We start from the raw sequence: 10,208 nt of genomic DNA, 5'->3' as shown, positions 1-10,208 counted from the left end.
GGAACAAGAGAAGAGACACTGTGTGTGAGCAATGCAAAGGCAGCCTTGCAGGAGTGCGTGGGATTACTGGGACCCGCAGGTACATTGTCTGACCGCCTGCTCCCGCCCGCAACACCCTAAAAAACCACCCGCAAGTTTTTTGACGGGTCCCAGTAATCCCGTTGCAGTCCTCTACTCTCATGGCCATACAAATGTCCGATAAATGAAAAGGTAAAATAAAAATTATATAAGAATGTATAAATTAATGCATATACGCCAAACAAAATATTGACAATCAAAGGCAGGGATAAAGCTGATTCAGATAACTTTCTTGATACAATGTATATTATCCTTCAGTCTTTGACAAGTGTCTTCTCGAATGCATGCAGCCTTTGTATGTCAGACTGGAATGCGTTGTAAATTTCTGACATTTGAGGGGTTAAATGCTGGTATGATCATTGTACGACTCTGACTCTAAACTGATTGAAGAATATATGGTTCTGGAGCATCATTTGCCATTACATACTTAAAACAAGCATTTTCTTTTCATGCTGTATATTTATCCACTTGCTAATATTAGCTATATCTAATATTTTAAATGATATTCTAAAAATATTTTTTCCTGCTCTAGTTACAGATGATCTTTGGGAAAAAATCCATAATGATGTTGGGAAATGAAATATATAACAAAAAAGGTTGTTCTCTAGGAGTCTGCAAGCTGTAAGTGCACTTTTCAGTATCTGATGTTACTTAGCACTTGGCCTACGGCTAAAATCATTTAGCTCCCAAGTTGTCATGTAACATTAAAAGGTAACATGACTGATTGCATGATTGGAGTACAGTTTGATGTATCTCATTTTAATTGTGTGCTATTCTAAATGTCTGTTGTTTCCTTGTTAATAATGAGATGCTGGCTAGATGCTGGCAAAGGATTATAATGTTACCGCTATACATATATACTTTGTACATATCGTAGATGCCAAAAAATGAAATCATTTTACTTGTGCTATTCTAGTTACTGGGCTATGAAAACCTTAAACCTTATTTTGGTGGTTGGTGTTATCTTATATTCAGGATAGCCTTATGTCTATTCCATGTATGGTCAAAATCCCTTACCTCATTAACCTCTACAACTTCTGCTAGAGGTCTCTTACATGTATCCGCTGACCTATCAGTGAAGTAAAATAAATAAGTGATAGGAGGGTAAATCCAAAATAGAAATCTTTATCTAGAAATATCAAATAAGACCAACCGAAGAATATTTATGAAACAAGTAGCACTAGAGGTACCTGTTTGCTACCAAACACCTTTTGCTTCTGTAAATCTTAAAATACCCAATTCCCCCATAACAGGTATTATCATAGAGACTTTCCAATGGAAAAACATCAATAAAACAGCAAGCAATACCCCACTTTCCAAGTAATCATATCTGTTGATCCTGGAAAAATAAAAAGCTTTGGGACATTACTTATGCAGTTCAATGTAATATTATTAGATGTGCAAATAGGCCAAAAACTCAAATCTCAGCCATTTTGGAGGAATTAGGGTTGAGGGTGTCACCAGAAGCTCCGCCATTTTGGCGAAAGTGTTCTCTGAGAGGTAATGTCTGCGGAGATGTGGACAAAGAAAGAAAAGAGAAAAGAGAAGAACCAGAAGATGCGAGGCACAGAAGTGGAGCCATGAGACGCAATAGCGGAGCTGCGAGATGCAGAAGTGGTCGGCAGAGAAGGTAGGGAGACATTGGGATTGAAAGAGTTTATGAATTTCAGATGAAAATGGGGGATTGGGCCTCTTTCGGAGATTACATTTGCAATTCATACACATCCGATTGCACAAGTCTAATACTTACTACGTCGGCTGTCCTATTTATTGTAATTATTCTTATTTGGATAACATTCTATGTTCTGTCGTCTACTCATGAAGAAAGCTACACTTTAAGGCTTATTTAGAAGAGTTAAACATACAAATTACTTAAAAAGTGTAAATCTAACGTAACAGGAGGTATGCTGGGGATAATAAATGTATTAAGGATATATGGAAATATAAATAAAAAAAAATTGATGCACTAAAAAATCTAAAATACATATATTGATCATTAGATTAGTAAGAGTTGGCATATCTTCATAAATGAACATGGGCCCTTTGTTGTGTACTCTAGTGGTTTAGAACATTTAAAAGTCTTCATTAGCAGTAGCTAAGAATGATTTTAGCAGAACCAAAACCTTTATCATAACATTTGCATATATCAAGAATAATTAAAACAGTGTGTGGTAAGCTTATTGGTATTGCTTTAACAAAATGCAGTTTCGTAATAGTTAATTACTGAAACAATTAACTTATTTTATGATGTGCATTTCTATTGGGTCCAACATATAGAAATTATGATGAGAGGAAGTACAAGCAAAGTAGCTGAGTGCACCATCTATAGGGGGTTGAATCTGGCCAAGCCTTATGTAGCAAGTTCTTATTGATATCAAGTTTTAATTTGCAGTATTAACATAATTTCTAGGTTTTAACTCACCAGTTTGATGAAAAGCATATAAGGATAAATCTGTGTTTAAATTATTAGCAGTCGTCTCTGGGCATCCCATAGTAAAAGAACAGATTCATATTGGTTACTATAAGAGGTTCGTTTTTGTAAGCAACCCGCCACAATACTATACAACACCCCAAAAACACTAGGCATTAGATACTCCATATAGACACATTATGCATTCCAAATCGTCTGACCAAAATATTACTTATATTTACATCGTGCTTCCATTTTAGACAGGATATATTATGGCAGATTTGGATATAAATTACATTGTTTTTGGCACTTAAATGCTGTTCCTTTCCAAGGTCATTATCACACTGTGTTATTATGGAATTGCTCTGTAAAAATATAGAATTTGCTAAGTTTATTACTGGCTGCTGTAAAGCAGTGCTCGCTAAAGGGACAGTTGTCAGAAGAGTTGTTGTTTTAAATCCTTCATCTCACTGTTCAGTATAAAGGGCCAATACTAACGGGTGTTTCCAGCAGGAAGGGCTGAAGTGGTCTTGCACAATGTATAATTTAATACGTAAGCAAACTAAAGATCTCTCACTGACCTTAGCTACACGTTATCCAGGAGCTGAAATACAACTCACCTGTCGACTCTCCCTTTAATAAATAAACCCCTCCGAGTGTGTCACTGATTTCCAAGGATTTAGCAATCTAGACCCATCTAGATCACCTATGTGTGGAACAGTTAATAATAATGCTTATGATGGCTATTTCTATTATTAAAAGACAGAATGTGATATTCTGTAGGTGACATTTCTACTTCCTAGAGTTTCCTCTCCAGGATGCTACTTTAGCTCACTGCAATGATTGACGCAGTTAGTGTTCTAACGCAAAGACAGAGCTTGTGAACGGTAAACTATACCCTACTCCTAGAGGGTCTGTTCACTGAAGGGTGAGCTGCTAGGAGAGCTTTCAGGAGAGTTATAGTTTCACTATACATTGTGGAGGTCCAACCCCTGTGATCTTCTTCCTGGCTGGCCCTGTATAATGTATAGTTAAATCAACTATTAGATTATGATCATTAGATTATGCATTATGCAGGATCAGCTCAGTCCTTGCTAGAGTGAAGTGACAGTGTTGTTCATAAGTATGATGTTGCACCTCTAAACTATAATCCTGCACAATTAACGTTAATAATAATATATATTTTTCTATAATATTGGTTTTTAAATTTTTTAAAAAAAGGTGATGTTATAACATTTTAATTTTTTTTTAAAGCCACAGGTGTATGATTAGATCAAATCTACCACTACTTTGTATTTGATTTTTTTTTCACATTGAAGCAAAGTTATAAGTATTTATTTATTTTCCTGTTAGCATCCACCAAAATATATGATGGTTTTATAGCAAAGAAATCATCTTGTCTATCATTTCATAGAACATAATCAGAAAAATAAATGAACCTTTTGAGTGTAAATAGAAATAAAAACATAGATTTGAATTCTTCAGACTTTTTGTAAACATTCTTGGCATTTTAATAAATTTTTTTAGATAATCATTTCTAGGACATATGCAAATTGAATGTTAAGTCAATACTAATCCACACTCTGATAGGTCTTGCACAAAACACACGTTTAGGGACAGTTCTTGCTTCTCGAGGGATAGAAACAATTCAATAATGTACCTGATAAAAACACCCAACATATATCATCCTTATCCCATATATCACTGTCAATTCATAGCCATCAGCTTGGCTCACTAAGTGACGGGGCCATTTTATTTAAAGGCTAGTTTGTTAGATATCAGATAAGATCAAACTGATAAAAAAATTTTTTTAAATAATCTTTTTTACAATGAAATATACAGGAAGTAGCATTGCCAGTATTTGCCATTTCATTATATATTCAGTCTTTTGCGTTTCCCTTAAATACAGTTAATACTTTTTTTTTATAAATTAGGCTAGTTCTGTTTAATGTAAAGCCGCAGTTAGAATGTGTGTTTCAACAATGCCGTTACTACTTTAAATTGAGAGGGTGGAGTAATTCCGCTGCGCTTGAAGATCAAATGAGCTATGTATGAGCTAATGTAAAGCTAACGGAAGTGCACATGGCTTGTGAAAAAAGGTACAGAAGGAACTCGGAATAGAGAAACATAAGCCACAACGACGAGATGCACTGCAACATCAACATGATTCAGCAGACTTAATGTTATTTGTTTAATTCAAGGTTCATAAAAGTGCCTTAAAAGAGGAGGAAGATATAGATCTGCATAGATAGATAAGTACATCTAAAGCAGTCCAGTAAAGGCTTATTGATTGGGAGGCCATCCCAGCCATTCCAACATTTTCCATTTGGTTTCAAGTGTGCTGTTATTGTAATCACAGCCAAACAAACAGTTGCATCAACAGCATATATTCCTTCAAGAGTTTGCATTTTTTGCATTTCATCTTATCAATTATTTGTAGCTGCTTGTCATCTTATTCTGATTATAGAGGCCTGGTCAAGAATATTAAAAACTCATTTCACCTTTAAGCTCTGATTCAGCCACTATTCCTGGTGCAATATTACCCAAAGCATCTTCTGTCTCCCTGTACACAGGACCAAAAGTGCAGGCACATCATTTATTGATAAGACAAAAAGAATGTAATGAAATTATCAATGTTCTTGAATTAATTATGAACATGATTAAGAAAGCTAAAATCTCAGGAGCCAGGATCTCATTACCCATTCAGTCTTAGGGATTGCTTTCATTCAGCTAGGCAAAAGGCTTTGAGCAGTCCCACAATTGCTTTTCTCTCATTTATTTGTCCGGGTCTGAGGGTTTGCTTGTTTTGTTTTGTTCTTATTTTGACACATTTTATCAGTTTAACGGCGTCATACAGTAGATTTTTTTTGGTTTGTGTACTACAAGAACGTGCCAGTGGGGCCTATCTGTATGTCTGCAAGCAAGAAAGCACTTTTCTGTGCACTCGTCTTTAAATGCAATCTGCTGGACCATCCAAATCCACTTCAAGGTAAGCCTGGGAATGTGGTACAAACTTCTTTCAGATTTATGTCTTGAGCAGCACCACAGTACTGTCTCACTGCCACTCGGCTAATAGGGTTAATGACATCATTATCACTGCTGAGCGCAGTGAATGTGAGTTGGGTAGTCTAAAGAGAGCTTCACCTGCATTCCATCTTTCTGCAAGTGTATCATTAGAAATAGGAAAAGTAAAATAGATTTTATTTCATTACTGGAATTATATACAAAACATTTTTATTTTTAAAATCCTGTTTAGCAGCTGTTAAAGTAATATTTTCCTAGTCCTTTTCTGTTTTATATCTATCTAGATAGATAGATAGATAGATAGATAGATAGATAGATAGATGTGTGTATCTTGATTTTGTAGAGAACATTATTACATGGGGCGCTTTAATTTCTACTACGCGCTATGATGATTTGCATGAAATAGTATCTTTCATTATGTTTCGGGGCCTTACTAAATTACTTTTTTAATATCTGGTCAAAGATGAATGTTTGTGCTATGTTCTGTTAATAATGAAAGAACAATTTCATTATGATTCTTACTCAGCTTTTTTTTAGTTAACTGAGCCAGACTGTATGAACCTTTGAAACCATGCCATAAAATGAATTAGCTACGGAGCCTGTAATTATGTTCTAATCATGTTTGCATCTCTTATAAATATTGCAAAACCAAAACATTAGAATTTCATGTACTTTTTACATATTTCTGTATTGGAGAGGAAAAAGGTAGTATAGAGAAATACAGGTTGGAAATGTGTTCTAATTGTGTGTATATATATATATATATATATATATATATATATATATATATATATATATATATATATAATCTTATAGAACATTCAAAAGCAGACATGCATTTCTATTCTATATCCACTGAATACATTTGTATAATGAAGACAGTATTGAGGAACGTGTGAATATAATCAATGTTACAAATGTGTAGATAGGAAAAGCTAACCAAAATGTTATTTTTCTCCTTTTACATCCAATTTAAATAATGCCAGTAATGTTGCAGCCCTGACATCAATATATCAATACTGAGATTTACAGAAATGGACCTTGAAAGAATCATTTTAAGATGGAAATTGCTTTTTACTGTAACGGTTTCTAAAACGTGTCAAAATCGTTTGTGTTTATACTTTGCTAGAAAATGCATCTTTGAATTAAACATCAGAGGTCATACTGTTAAACTAGGCCTTCAACTCTGTCTATAAATCTTTGCAGGTATGTCTCACAAGAGACAGCAAAGCTGCTCTGTAGCCGAATAAGTCTCTTCAATATTACAGAGTATGCTGGACCAGTAACATAGGGGTTAAAGTGAGAGTTCTCCAAAAAATCCTTGTTATAATTCAGGAATATATTTTCTGAACAGAACACTTTATTTCGCAAACAGTCCAATAGCTACACAAGAGGACCCTTCATAGAGGACCCTTGATACATTGATCCCGCTGGTGTGTGTGTGTGGGGGTGTCATCAAGGGGTTAACCCAGAATATTTCACCGAGGTTTTCTGAGACTTCAGTTACAGAGTAAATTTCCAGCGTGACCCCGGTTATTTAAAGATTATCTTCCGAAACATTTAGGCTTCAAAACTATATATACAATCCTATAAAGCTGTATTATGCTAAAACTACAATTTAGGTTCCAATTTGAGAACTTGATCTGGAATATGTAGTACTCTTCCTCTGGCTCTAAAGGAAAAAATGTCCCTTTCGGTTTGCTGCTTAGCCTGATTTATATTTCAGAATGACAATGATTTGTGTTCTAATAGGCCGACGTTACAGCTGCTAGCAATTATGCGAAAGAAAAATCCATAAGTAAGCTTCAATTTTAAACCTTTAACATGAAAATAGCATTTTCCCCTTTATTTTGATTCTCATTAAATTTGGTCGACACATCAATGAGATGCCTGTGCCCCAGAAGTTTGTGGGACCTATTATATTGCTCTTGGCAACATATGTCGAGGAGGGGAAAACATTTTGTTACTTAAACGTGTATAACGTTTAAGCTATATCAGACAATTTTGCGTGTACATTTTGTAAAATAATGCAAAATTATGCTTTTGTAAAACAGACACTGCATCTCTGCACCTAACAAACGTAGCATATGTCATTGCAAAATTCTAGCAGACATGTGTGCTTTAATTTTTTTTAATAACTAACTTAGCAAAATGTGCTTTTAACGATGCTGTATACATGTTAGTATACATACTGTATATGTCAGTAAATGTTATATATATCTATATATATGTGTGATATGTATATATATATATCTATATATATTTGTGTGATATGTATATATATATATATATATATATATATATATAAAGTGATGTGTGTGTATATATATATATATATATATATATAATGTGATATGTGTATATATATATATATATATATATATATATATAATTTCAAACAATGACCAATAAATAAGATTAATTTATGTATATATGAGATACATGAATGAATCTTATTTATTGGTCATTGTTTGAAATTATATATATACATAATTCTAAACACATTTTATAAACAAACACACTCGCACTCGCACTCGCACACACTCATGCACTCATAGTCATACAAGGCTTGAGGCAGCTAAGCAATGTACACATTTCTATATTCTGTTATGTACGGATAAAACACTAATAGATGTGTACAGAACGAGTTAAATCAAATTAGCTCATTTTGATTGATTTAAATGAGTAATGGATCCCCTCATAAAGCTGCTGTTACTAGATATTACAGAGCTATCTATGGCCAATGATAGCCCAGATAGGAGAACTGCTTAGCGCAGAGGATGCTCCTAAAGGACAGATAGTGTTTCCTGTACCTCTGGGAGTAAAAAGCCATACTGCTGGATCAGGAACTTTTCCTAACAGAAAGTAAATCCAGTCCTTATCCAGTTACAGCGTTCATGTTTTATTATTCTCATTAGAGATTTAAGGACTAATTCTAGTTGTTAGCGCTTAACAGTTTAATGTTTTCCATGGATAAGAATTAAGATTCTTCTGGGGGATTATTTTATTTTCTAAAGCTTGCAGAATATACTGTGCTAATATACTCTGATGTAATTGATTACTGGTTTTACATTATTTTAGACTCGAACAGTAAAGCATTTAACCATAGCTTAAATATTTTAAACTCAATCATAGTAATGTAATGGAAGGGCTTAATTAGATGACACTTTGAGAAAGAGTTCTACCAAATTGCCAAAGGCTAAATATATTTAAGGCAAATGCAGCAAAGCTTTCTATAGGTGTGTGTATATATATATATATATATATATATATATACATATATATATATATATATATATATATACATATACACTACTTACACTACTTATTGTAAACATAGTAAATAAGTCTATTTTTTCCCCTTAAAAATATCATTTTAATTCAATATATGTACTTATAGATTTAGATTTAATAAATGTTTCTGTATATAACTAGAGAAGCCAAAGGTACCAGGGGTTTATAATTATTTTACCATAACACTGACAACATAATCTGTGCATAAAATGTAAAAAAATAAATAAAAAATGATTTCCTAACTTTTGTGTACTTAGCTTTTTTGAAAGCACATTTCAGAGGTCTGTTACTCTCTCTCTCTACGTAACTGATTTTGGAAGCTACTTTCTTAATGGTGATGTTTTCTTATGTGTTATGAATTTGCTATGGAGAATTATGTGAAATACAATTAGTATAAAATAAAGTCACATAACATAACTGTAAAAAACAATAAATTATTTATACACACGCATGTATAATAGCATACCTAATATATATATATATATATATATATATATATAACCCTATTATACACATAATTGAGCTATGGTATGTTCAGTTAAAATAATGAATATCATTAATGATTAAGTTATTGTGGTCTGTCATCATTTCCTGATGTTAGCAAAAGTTTAATGAAATATTTTATGAAGCAGTTGCTATTTTGTACTTCCAAAGACTATGATCTTAATTGCAAAGCACAAAAACATTGAGTTTACTCAATTATATTATATATTTTAAAGCTCCCCAATATACCAAATAAATTTATTATGAAGTGGCCCCAGTGGAAATCCAGTAATGCTTGCATGTGTCTGTTGCGTGCCCAAAATGCTGTTCAATAGCCTTTCCAAAGCACCCAGGTAACAGCTGGTGTAGGCCTTGTGCCAGATCTGACAGCCCATATGCTCTCTTTAGTGCTGTAATTATCTTGACACAAAAATCTGATAACCCTGTCTTCTGGGTCCAGTTTCATGAGGTTGAATTGACTCAGTGGCTTTGTTAGTAAGTTCCTTTAGCATTGTAAGAACTTCATCCAGAGTTGGAATATTGCATCAGGCTTATAAAATAACCAATATAGAGTTCTGATATTCTGACAGTTCTAATACAGGTGTCTTAATAACCCAATGACAGTGTTCATCTTAATGATTCCTTGGTTTGTTTTCACTTTTTTTTTTTTTTTAACTTGACGCATTCATGGTTTTGCTTCTTTTTTGTGAGTCCTTTAACATAAGGCGTTATTTAGTAGAAGTTGTATAGTAAAATAAGTTATGTGTTCTTTGCATGAAATCTTTGAGGTTTATTTACAAAACAACAGGACCAATGAGATTAAATATTTCATTTCACTGACTTAAGTATGCATTATAGAGGGCAAGAAGGGCTGAGTTGTATCTACATAGGGCATAGCCAGGAGTGATGCTACCATGTA

This window comes from Spea bombifrons, chromosome 2 (assembly GCF_027358695.1).
Source record: "Spea bombifrons isolate aSpeBom1 chromosome 2, aSpeBom1.2.pri, whole genome shotgun sequence".
Classification (NCBI taxonomy): Eukaryota; Metazoa; Chordata; class Amphibia; order Anura; family Pelobatidae; genus Spea; species Spea bombifrons.
This window is presented reverse-complemented; position numbering follows the sequence as displayed.